The sequence below is a fragment of the Cololabis saira genome, chromosome 10, assembly GCF_033807715.1.
Source record: "Cololabis saira isolate AMF1-May2022 chromosome 10, fColSai1.1, whole genome shotgun sequence".
NCBI lineage: Eukaryota > Metazoa > Chordata > Actinopteri > Beloniformes > Belonidae > Cololabis > Cololabis saira.
In genome coordinates this window covers 39,932,822-39,944,765 of record NC_084596.1, presented here as the reverse complement: position 1 = coordinate 39,944,765, position 11,944 = coordinate 39,932,822, and the positions used below count along the sequence as shown (strand labels likewise).

Here is an 11,944-nt window from a genome sequence, read left to right as displayed (position 1 = left end):
AACTGAAAGAAGAGAAGCAACTGTATCAGAAAACAAATAAAGCTGTCATAGTGGAGTTAATCCACTAAACTGTTTTCCTCAGCGTCACAGATGCTGCATCACTTTATCAGGAAACCTGTGAGGATCATATGAACCTTATGATTCATGTAATCCTGCCAAAAGATGTGTTTGGTGCAGAAGTTAACTGATGATATAAAAGGAGCAATAAATCTGCAGGTTTACTTGATGTAGACGAAGGTCTAGTGTCTTCCTCATCCAAACTGGAGCCGGTAGAAGAACCTGGAAGAACCACAGCAGAGACTGGTGCTGTGAGCTGCTCCCTCCATGTCTTCCACAATATTTTAATATATTCAGCAGGTTTACAACTTTTATTAGTTTGCCCATCTTTCGATGATGAGTGGTAGTTTATGAAGGACTCAGGAGGACCATGTTAGCTTCCACTAATCAACTCTCTCTTACTATTTAAATGATCACATTCCTCGTATCCCAGGCCGAGCAGCAGGAGTTGGAGCAATTTTTAAATGAGGGTTCCAAGACCAAGGATGACCTTCAAGTCTTTTGAATCCTTGACTCATCCAATTTTTATATATATATATATATATATATATATATATATATATATATATATATATATATATATATATATATATATATATATATATATATATATATATATATATATATATTAGAAATCACAAAAATCAGTTTAGTTTGTGGTTGTGTATCGTCCACCTGGCCCTATTTGTGAGTTTTTGTATGACTTTTTATCTCACTTAGTACGGTAATTTTGTGGCACTGGTGGTCTTTATTGGGGGTGAATCCCAAGCCAGTTGCATGAGGACTAGTTGCCACTCAAACAGATAAGCTGCCAGACTCCACTGATTCTGATTTATTGCTTTGGAACCAGCACAACGCTAGACTCCAGCCATCTTCCAAAGTTTTCTTTGCTAACTTTCTCTGGCCCTATCATAAAATCTAGTTTTCCTTCCTTACGTATCCAGAGACTCAGGACTCAGAAGCAACACATTGGATGTAAAAGTGCAGATTGTGAATCATTGTTGTACAGAACTGCTTTCCTGAGCTTCCTCTGTGCTGTCATCTACATGGATGCAAATAAATTAAAAAACAAAACATTATTCAAGATGTTGCAATGTCTGTTTTTTTATGACATAACATTTTTGACATAACATAAATCACCCTTCCTAACTAAAAAACGACAAAACAATGCTGCGTTACATTATTTTTGCTTTAGATATACTATACTGTACTTGGCCAGTTCTAGACTGTAGTGTTGGGTCATCTGGACCAAAACCACCAGGTCTGATCTAGTCCCAGTCCAGACCTGACTACTGTCTAAAATTAAAACTCCATTTTATTCACCATCAGCTGATCTAGTTTGCTGTTATTGTCTTTTTATACTTTGTTAAAGCTAAACTTCTCTCTGGTCATCTTATCTCATAGAATTTGAAGCATTAAATTAAGAGGTTTCCAACATTTTAAGGACTTAAATACTTACCTACACACCGAGGTTCAGGAGACCAGTGACCATTCTTACATGTGCTGGTTGTAAACCAGCCCTCCCCTGGTGGCTTATATCCGTCTTCACAGACATAGACGATGTGGGTTTCATGAGGATAAGACACATTTGGAGGGATTAAATAACCATAATTCAGGGTGGGAGGACTACAAGACGAAGATTCTGCACTTTGTCCTGAAACACAACAAGAAAAAAAAAGATCAGAGAGTATAAATACTTGAATTATGACAAAGTAAGAGGTCTCTCCTAAGTTAAATTAGTAATAGTTACCATCCAACCCTCCAGAAAACCAAACCAAGAGAGCGATAGGGACAAACATCATCCTAATATCGAGTCCAGTTCTGATGTGGACGCGTTAATATTTGTAGTCTATTTTAACGGTTGACTGTCAGAGATAAGAAGTGAACAAAGATTAAACATTACCCAGAACTGGCACAATATTTTTGTGCAAAATTTTTGTGCATGACATCACAAAGAACTCTTACGACATCACAGGGATCTTCCCTGCGTTCACACACAAAGATTAAACATTACCCAGAACTGGCACAAACCCACACACACACACACACACACACAATTTGTTTTCACCGCATTATTCACACCCACACTTTCACCACCAGGGGCAGGAGTGAGGTCTTCCTACACCCATGTTTCCCACATTAGTCCTGGGGGGGCCACCATGGGAGGGGCTGCTGGCAGGGGCTGGAACTCTTATGACATCACAAGGAACTCTTATGACATCACAAGGAACTCTTATGACATCACAAGGAACTCTTATGACATCCCAGTCACTTATGACATCACAAGGAACTCTTATGACATCACAGTCACTTATGACATCACAAGGAAAGAACTCTTATGACATCACAAAGAACTCTTACGACATCACAAGGATCTTCCCTGCGTTCACACTGAAAGCGTCACGGGCGTCTCGACGCCAGCATCTCGCCGCTTGGTGCATTCACACTGAAAGCGTCAGTGCCTGCAGCGGGGCGAGGGCGGGCGGGGTTTCAAGCTGCGCTGCAGAACTGAAGGGAACAGTGGGAACAGCCTACACATATAGCGTACACATCTTAATTTTCCTATTTCACCATGGATCACACTTTGGGACGCCTTCTTTATATTTTAGCGTTATTTCTGCGTAGATAAGAGTGAGTTTGATGCTCCTTAACAAGTTTGGTCCTGGATCAACATCAACCCAGCGAGCCCTTGCTCCCGGTGGCTGATTTATGGTTCCGCGTCACACCAACGCAGAACCGACGGCGTAGGGTCCGCGGCGACGCACACCGTACCGCGACCCTACGCCGTCGATTTAACGCGGAACCATAATTCAGGTGAAGCTGCAGTCTGTCTGCGCTGATCACTGACACACCGGGTCGGAGCGGATTTGGTCCTGATGTTTAACCTGTGTTTTGTGATTAATAAGCACGGGTTTTATTTTTCGTTGGATCAATGTAGCAAATAAAATAGTTGGGACCATCCAGCTCCTCAACCATCAGATACATGTTTCACGTGAGCAGTTCAGGTAAAAAAAGGCAGTCAAACCAGCAAAATGTCATTTTGCTGGATGAAATATATTAATTCCTGATAAAATAAGTTTGTTAGTGCACAGCTCTGCTCCTGTACGCATGTGAATGAGTGTACATGTTTGTGTGTACATGAAAATACAATCTGCATTGAGGCTTCTCGCTTCGGGAATCCCGGTCTGTGATTGGACGACGCCTCGGCGTCGCCGCTGCTCATTTGCATAAAGTTCAGATTTTTCAACTTTAAATTGACGCGCCGCGCCCGCCACCCCGCCACCCCGCCACCCCCGCCACCCCCGCCGCCTCTCGACGCCTGTTTTTCATAGACAATGAATGGCAGCACGGAGGAAAGCCCCGCTGGCCGAGTTTTGTTTAAAATTGTATTTCTGTTGCAAATAAAACCTGTCTTCCAATTCATTGCATTTTTCATTGCATTTTTAGCCTAGTTATTTTTGTGGTAGAAGTATCGGATCGGTACTCGGTATCGGCGAGTACACAAATTAAAATACTCGTACTCATACTCGGTGTGAAAAAAATGGTATCGGGACATCCCTACTTATGACATCACAAGGAACTCTTATGACATCACAAGGAACTCTTATGACATCACAAGGACCTCCACAAGTCACTGTGACGCTTCTAAAGTTCTCTTTAAACACAGAACTTCAAACTGACAACCTGACAACTGACTGTTTCATAAACATCTCAGTTTTTTTCTTCTGGGAGTGAAAAAGGGAAAGCATCATCTTGAATTTCAGTAGTGTTGTTGGTATTCTTTAATTGGTTTAGATTCTGACGGTCAGAACATCATCACAACTGTAACTGCGGGTCCATTCAGCTCAGTTGCAGTTTTCACACATATGTATAACAACATGCAGGACAAACACACGCACCTTTATGGAAAATGAAGGGAATACTGAACTGAGGTCAAATCTGACATTTTAGTAGTCAGTCAGGACTGTACAATAACTTATATCACTCTGCTACATGTTTTTCTTGATGTTTGTTTTTTGTTTTGAAATTAAACTTTTCCTTCAAAAAGAGTACAGCATATGACAATTTTAACAAAGAAAGAACAAGAAATACATTTCATTCTAGGGCAGCAAGTTTATTTAACACTAAAACATGTGTTACTTTAATTACTAATACTGAACTCAGCAGCACTCCATCAGTGAGGATTTTTATTTAGCAAGAAAAGGGACTCTGACTGAGTGGATTAACTAGTCATTTGAATTTAATTAAACCATGTGGACACTATGAGCAAGAGGAACAAAGATCTTTGCTCTTATGAAGCCACGCATGAACCTTTCTGTTGAACATCTGGGGCCTGAACTATGAAGCAGGCGCTGCATTCCTGAGGTATGTTTGATTATCCATTTTGATAAAGCTTTCACAACACTATATATATGAATATATAAAGGCAGCTGGTCCTGATAACACACCTGTGGAGTTGTTGAAGTCTCTGAAAGAGGTGGCAGTAGAGGTTTTGACTGAGACCTTCAACAGATCTTAGAGGGTGGGATGATTTTTGAGGAATCAACTGCAGATGAATAAAGTTGATGAGCCAAACATTTAAGTTATGGGAAAGAGTCATGGAAGCTGGACTAAAGGCAGAGGTAGACATTTATCAACAGAGGTATGGTTTCTTGCAAAAAGTAAATACTACAGATGCTTTGAGGATGTTATCAGAGAAGTACAGAGAAGGTCGGAGGCAGCTGCATTGGGTCTTTGTATACCTTGAAAAAGGATATGAAAGGTGACTGGTCGAGGAGCTTTGGTACTGCATGAGGAAGTGTGGAGTAGCAGAGACGTGTGTCAGGGTGGTGCAGGGCGTGTTTGGGAGCTGTAAAGCCTGAATTATGGTTCTGCATTTAAACTTATGTCGTAGGGTACGCGGCTACGCGGGAGTCTCTCCGTAGTTTACGCCGTCGCCTGATGTGCACCTCCCAAAAAATTTAACTATGCGTCGAGGCGAAGCAGACCCAAAGCAGACCGAGAGGGCTGTGATTGGTTCGCTTGGTAGCAACGCATTTCCAGTTCCGGTTCGTGAAGCAGTAGTGACCTTTCAGCGCTCTTTTCTTCGTGTTTTTGTGATTTTTTTTTTTTTTTTTGGGGGGGGGGGTGTTTTGGTTTTTTGCACAATAGTTGTCCTTATCTCTTTGATTCACTGTGACTGTGGCGTTGGTTTAACGCAGAACCATAATTCAGGCTTAAGACAAGGTGTGAAAGAGGTGTTCAAGGTGGGGGTGGGACTGCATCAATGAACAGCTCTGAGCTCTGAGCCCCTTTTTGTTTGCTCTGGTGATGGACAGATTGAAAGATTGGGTTAAATAGGAATCTCCATGGACCGCGATGTTTGCAGATGACATTGTGATCTGTAGTGACAGCAGGGAGCAGTTGGAGGAGGATCCAGAGATGTGCAGGTATGGCATGGAGAGGATTGAAGGCTTGCTGCAGAAAAACAGACTACATGAGAGGTATCCGAGTTGAACAGTGAAGCCAAAGGAAGCAGAGAATAAATTAGAGTGGCCAGACTGAGATGGTTTGGACATATATACAGAGAAAGAATGGAAAACAAATTAGTAGAAGGATGATCTGTGGTCTCTTTAATCAGGCTTTTAACTGACTCATTTAACTCTTTTAAATTTCTTATGCTCACCCTTATTTTTATTGAATCTTACTGCTCTGTTTTATATTTAGTTTATCCTTTCTTATCGTATTTTATTTTATATTTTATTTTTTGTTTAATCTCAATGTTTTATCTAAATATTTTAGTTGTTATTTATAGTCTATTTTATACATTTTACCGTCTTATTATTTTAGTTCTTAATGTCTTACTTTCTAGACATACTTTTAGGATTTTATGTTTGTATGTTTTATGTTTTTATGTTTTTTATAAACTCCTTTAGTCCTTTAAACTCCGCATTAATAAGTTTTATGTTTATTTGTTTTTCTTGTTTTTTTTTTTTTTTTTGTTAAGCACTTTGTGTTTCATTATTTGTATGAAAAGTGCTATATAAATAAAGTTTGATTTGATTTGATTTGATTAAAGGTCTGTCCGTTAACATGACTGTGGTTTGGTGTTTCATCATACTGACCTCTGATTACAGTAGTCCGGGAAATCCAAAATGCATTAATACATTTTATGTTTATGTTTTATGTTATGTATATGTTTGTGGAAAGCACTTTGTGTTACATTTTTTGTATGAAAGGTGCTTTACAAATAAAGTTTGATTTGATTCAGCTTTGAGCTCACAAACCATTAACTGTGATTAATTAAGACTGAAAAGCTACGTAGGGCGTGATCATAACCGATCGTCTCAAGTCTTCTGTGATGATATTTCATCAGCAAATCTGAAAGCAGCATCTTCATGATCTGGTCTCAGCAGATACCCTGGTCACAAGACAGAAGTTTCATGGATCAGTTTTCAGGTCTGAAGGTTCGTTTGTGACACTTAACTAAAGTCTGAATGAAAGAAGAAACCAGAAATTCAGTTTGTTTACAGAAGAGGGACACTTACTATATTTATTTGGAAACGGTTACAACCTGTAGAGTCAAATAGAAGCACAGAAGAACATTTTGAGGATTTGCAGGAAGAAACAAATTCCCTAAATGTTAACAGGTCTTAGGATTTTATGAAATTGCTGAAAGGTTTTTTTTTTAAGATTCTACACTGATTGATTTCTCTCGGGGCAGGGTCACCTCCTGGTTTTTATGACTAGACTGTTTAGCTGATTTCTGTCTTCTTTAGGTGAAAACAACAAGTAGAAACAGATGTTTTAAAACTGATGGGTACCATCCTGTTTTTCTTAAAGTTTTAGTTGTCTTAGATCTTTGCTGAGTTAACATCTCAAGTAAGAAACAATCAACAGAGATATGAGGCTGAAGGTGTGACATGTTTAGGTGTCTTTCCCCGCAGCTGCTCCACAGATAAGGTTCACCTATAACGTACAAAACCTCCTTTTTTAGGATAAATACGACCAGATCGATGACAACCGTGTGCATTTCTGTCCTACCTCTGTGGTTTGGGAGAAGAACCTCCGACTGGAAAACATTGTGCATGATATAATAAAAGCTTGTTTTTACATTTGATTCTGTTCACTGGTTTTCTTCTGGTGCACCAGAAAAACGAACATGTGGATCTTTCACAGGAGTGTCTGTTTTTATTAGATTTTATTTGCTTTTTAAAAAATTTGAACAATCTGCACTGAGACTAAAAGAACAGGAACAAAACATCTGGTGTTCACATCTGCACGGTCAAACTGTGATTAACATGATTAACATGTTCTTTATTTGTATGTCTTATGAAATAATAATTTAAAGTAGTACTTACATCTGGATAAAATGGGTTGTAGATCTTTGCACTGGAATACAGCAAAGCTTGGAAATATCCACTTATCTTCACAAGCAAGCCACATTGTCTCTCCGTTTGCTAAGAAAGAAACTCCAGTATTTTTTAAGTCAGGTTCCACGTTAGTGTCCACAGAGCAGAAGTTTTCTGTGTAAAACAAACAAAAGCTTAACATTTCCCCACCTTTACTCCATCTGTGGAGTAAAAGCTGTTTTGTTTGACTTGTATTTACCTCTGCAGGTGGGTAAGTCGGACCACTTTCCGTTGCTGTGACACACCACAGTCTCTGGACCCTGTAGTTCATAAAGTTTTGCACATTTGTACTTCAAAGACCAATTACCCTGCGGCTCAGCAACACTATTTTCAACTACAGGGAATTTTCCACATCTGTGAACTGAAAGAGGAGAAGCAACTGTATCAGAAAACAAATAAAGCTGCGTGGAGTTAATCCACTAAACGGTTTTCCTCAGCGTCACAGATGCTGCATCACTTTATCAGGAAACCTGTGAGGATCATATGACCCTTATGATTCATGTAATCCTGGAAAGGATGTGTTTGGTGCAGAAGTTAACTGATGATGTAAAAGGAGCAATAAATCTGCAGGTTTACTTGATGTAGACGAAGGTCTAGTGTCTTCCTCATCCAAACTGGAGCCGGTAGAAGAACCTGGAAGAACCACAGCAGAGACTCTGGTTAGCTGGTGCTGTGAGCTGCTCCCTCCATGTCTTCCACAATATTTAAATATATTCAGCAATCAGCAAGTTTACAACTTTTATCAGTTTTCCCATCTTTCAATGATGAGTGGTAGCTTATGAAGGACTCTCAGGAGGACCATGTTAGCTTCCACTAATCAACTCTCTCTTACTATTTTAATGATCACATTCCTCGTATCCCAGGCCGAGCAGCAGTAGTTGGAGCAATTTTTAAATGAGGGTTCCAAGACCAAGGATGACCTTCAGGTCTTTTGAATCCTGGACTCTTAGGGCCAAATCCACAAAAGGATTGCGCAGCTTTTGCGGCCGCTAAACGGTTGCAAATTAGACAAAAAGAGAGCGTCTAATTCACAAAGCACCCGCAAAGGGCGAATTGCACCAAGCAAATAGTGTCATGGTGGGCCTGTGCCATTTGCATGCATGTAAATTAGGTAATATTCATACATTAGGCGCAAAATTGCCCCCTTTCTATGCAAATAAGCCTCATTGCAAAAACCGTCTAATTCACAAAGGCCAGCGCTATTTGCCACACGCAAAAATAGTGGAGCAAATACCGTCTTTTCGAAGCGTGTATTAACTGCGCGCAAACTCACTCCTCACTCCCCCTCTGTCTCTGTTTCTCTCTCTCTTCAATATCATTCAAGCCTGTGTGATACTGAATGATATTAAGGGTGAAATCTACAGTCAGACATGACTGTAGACAGTCAGATCAAGTGGGGTTGTGGACTTATCTCGGATTTAAAAATAAAAATAACAGGACGGAGCTCAGGATTCATCCATACAGTTGTCGTCTTTATTACAAACAATTCGTAGCTTAAGAAAACTCAAATATCCTATCTCAAAAAATTAGAATATTCTGGGAATCTTAAACCGTAAGCCATAATCAGCAATATTAAAATATTAAAAGGCTTGCAATATTTCAGTTGATTTGTAATGAATCCAGAATGTATGACATTTTTGTTTTTTTTAATTGCATTACAGAAAACTTTATCATAATATTCAAATTTTCTGAGACAGCTGGTGCAGGAAACTGCTGGAAGCATGAGTGACGGACACTGGCCGATTTATGGTGGCGGGGACGCGAACGTACGGTGCGCGTCGCCGCGTACCCTACGCCGTAGGCTACGCCGTCGATTTAACGCGGAACCATAAATCAGGCTTAACAAGTGCGCATTTGTCAGTTTTCTTTTCGTCTTTTTGAGGGTGCAATGCATGCTTATTCACCCTCGTAGAACCGGGCCTGCTGGAAACAGCTCCGCTCACTTACTCAGACAAGGGAAAATTGCACTCAGCTGCAAAACTTTATGGGCGTGTTTGCGCCGGCATATCATTAGAGCAAAACTTTTGTGAATAGGACCCTAAAGCGGGGCAAATTGCGGGCGCAAATGCGGCTCAATTCACAGCGCTATGTGCGGGTGCAATCTATTCTTTGTGGATTTGGCCCTTAGTCTCATCCAATTTATATATATATATTATTTATTATATATTTTAGAAATCACAAAAATCTGTTTAGTTTGTGGTTGTGTATCGTCCACCTGGCCCCAGTTAGTAATTTTGTGGCACTGGTGGTCTTTATTGGTGGTGAATCCCAAGCCAGTTGCATGAGGACTAGTTGCCACTCAAACAGATAAGCTGTCAGACTCCACTGATTCTGATTTATTGCTTTGGAACCAGCACAACGCTAGACTCCAGCCATCTTCCAAAGTTTTCTTTGCTAACTTTCTCTGGCCCTATCATAAAATCTAGTTTTCCTTCTTCACATATCCAGAGACTCAGGACTCAGAAGCAACATATTGGATGTAAAAGTGCAGATTGTGAATCATTGTTGTACGGAACTGTTTTCCTGAGCTTCCTCTGTGCTGTCATCTACATGGATGCAAATAAATTAAAAAACAAAACATTATTCAAGATGTTGCAATGTCTGTTTTTTTATGACATAACATTTTTGACATAACATAAATCACCCTTCCTAACTAAAAGACAACAAAACAATGCTGCGTTACATTATTTTAGCTTTAGATATACTATACTGTACTTGGCCAGTTCTAGACTGTAGTGTTGGGTCATCTGGACCAAAACCACCAGGTCTGATCTAGTCCCAGTCCAGACCTGACTACTGTCTAAAATTAAAACTCCATTTTATTCACCATCAGCTGATCTACTTTGCTGTCATTGTCTTTTCATACTTTGTTAAAGCTAAACTTCTTTCTGGTCATCTTATCTCATAGAATTCGAAGCATTAAATTTAGAGGTTTCCAACATTTTAAGGACTTAAATACTTACCTACACACCGAGGTTCAGGAGACCAGTGACCATTCTGACATGTGCTGGTTGTAAACCAGCCCTCCCCTGGTGGTTTATATCCGTGTTCACAGACATAGACGATGTGGGTTTCATGAGGATAAGACACATTTGGAGGGATGAAATAACCATAATCCAGGGTGGGAGAAATACAATGCGATTCTGCGCTTTGTGCTGAAACACAACAAGAAAAAAAAAGATCAGAGAGTATAAATACTTGAATTATGACAAAGTAAGAGGTCTCTTTATAAGTGAAATTAGTAATAGTTACCATCCAACCCTCCAGAAAGCCAAACCAAGAGAGCGAAAGGGAAAAACATCATCCTAATATCGAGTCCAGTTCTGATGTGGACGAGTTAATATTTGTAGTCTATTTTAACGGTTGTCTGTCAGAGATAAGAAGTGAACAAAGATTAAACATTACCCAGAACTGGCACAATATTTTTGTGCAAAATTTTTGTGCATGACATCACAAAGAACTCTTACGACATCACAGGGATCTTCCCTGCGTTCACACACAAAGATTAAACATTACCCAGAACTGGCACAAACCCACACACACACACACACACACACACAATTTGTTTTCACCGCATTATTCACACCCACACTTTCACCACCAGGGGCAGGAGTGAGGTCTTCCTACACCCATGTTTCCCACATTAGTCCTGGGGGGGCCACCATGGGAGGGGCTGCTGGCAGGGGCTGGAACTCTTATGACATCACAAGGAACTCTTATGACATCACAGTCACTTATGACATCACAAGGAACTCTTATGACATCACAGTCACTTATGACATCACAAGGAACTCTTATGACATCACAGTCACTTATGACATCACAAGGAACTCTTATGACATCACAGTCACTTATGACATCACAAGGAAGGAACTCTTATGACATCACAAAGAACTCTTACGACATCACAAGGAACTCTTATGACATCACAGTCACTTATGACATCACAGGGAAAGAACTCTTATGACATCACAAAGAACTCTTACGACATCACAAGGATCTTCCCTGCGTTCACACTGAAAGCGTCAAGGGCGTCCCGACGCCAGCATCTCGCCGCTTGGTGCATTCACACTGAAAGCATCAGTGCCTGCAGCGGGGCGGGGGCGGGCGGGGTTTCAAGCTGTGCTGCAGAACTGAAGGGAACAGTGGGAACAGCCTACACATATAGCGTACACATCTTAATTTTCCTATTTCACCATGGATCACACTTTGGGACACCTTCTTTATATTTTAGCGTTATTTCTGCGTAGATAAGAGTGAGTTTGATGCTCCTTAACAAGTTTGGTCCTGGATCAACATCAACCCAGCGAGCCCTTGCTCCCGGTGGCTGATTTATGGTTCCGCGTCACACCAACGCAGAACCTACGGCGTAGGGTTCGCGGCGACGCACACCATACCGCGACCCTACGCCGTCGATTTAACGCGGAACCATAATTCAGGCGAAGCTGCAGTCTGTCTGCGCTGATCACTGACACACCGGGTCGGAGCGGATTTGG

The 11,944-nt window shown here is 40.6% G+C and overlaps 1 long non-coding RNA gene across 1 annotated transcript; it reads right to left on the bottom strand.

The window, feature by feature from the left end:
* Positions 1–6,350: 6,350 nt before the first annotated feature.
* LOC133452080 (uncharacterized) lies at positions 6,351–7,943 on the bottom strand. The gene is made up of 4 exons (XR_009783237.1): positions 7,648–7,943; positions 7,398–7,562; positions 6,585–6,610; positions 6,351–6,457 (listed from the first exon to the last, which is right to left on the bottom strand). It is a non-coding gene; the product is annotated as an uncharacterized LOC133452080 (long non-coding RNA).
* Between the last annotated feature and the right edge of the window lie 4,001 nt (positions 7,944–11,944).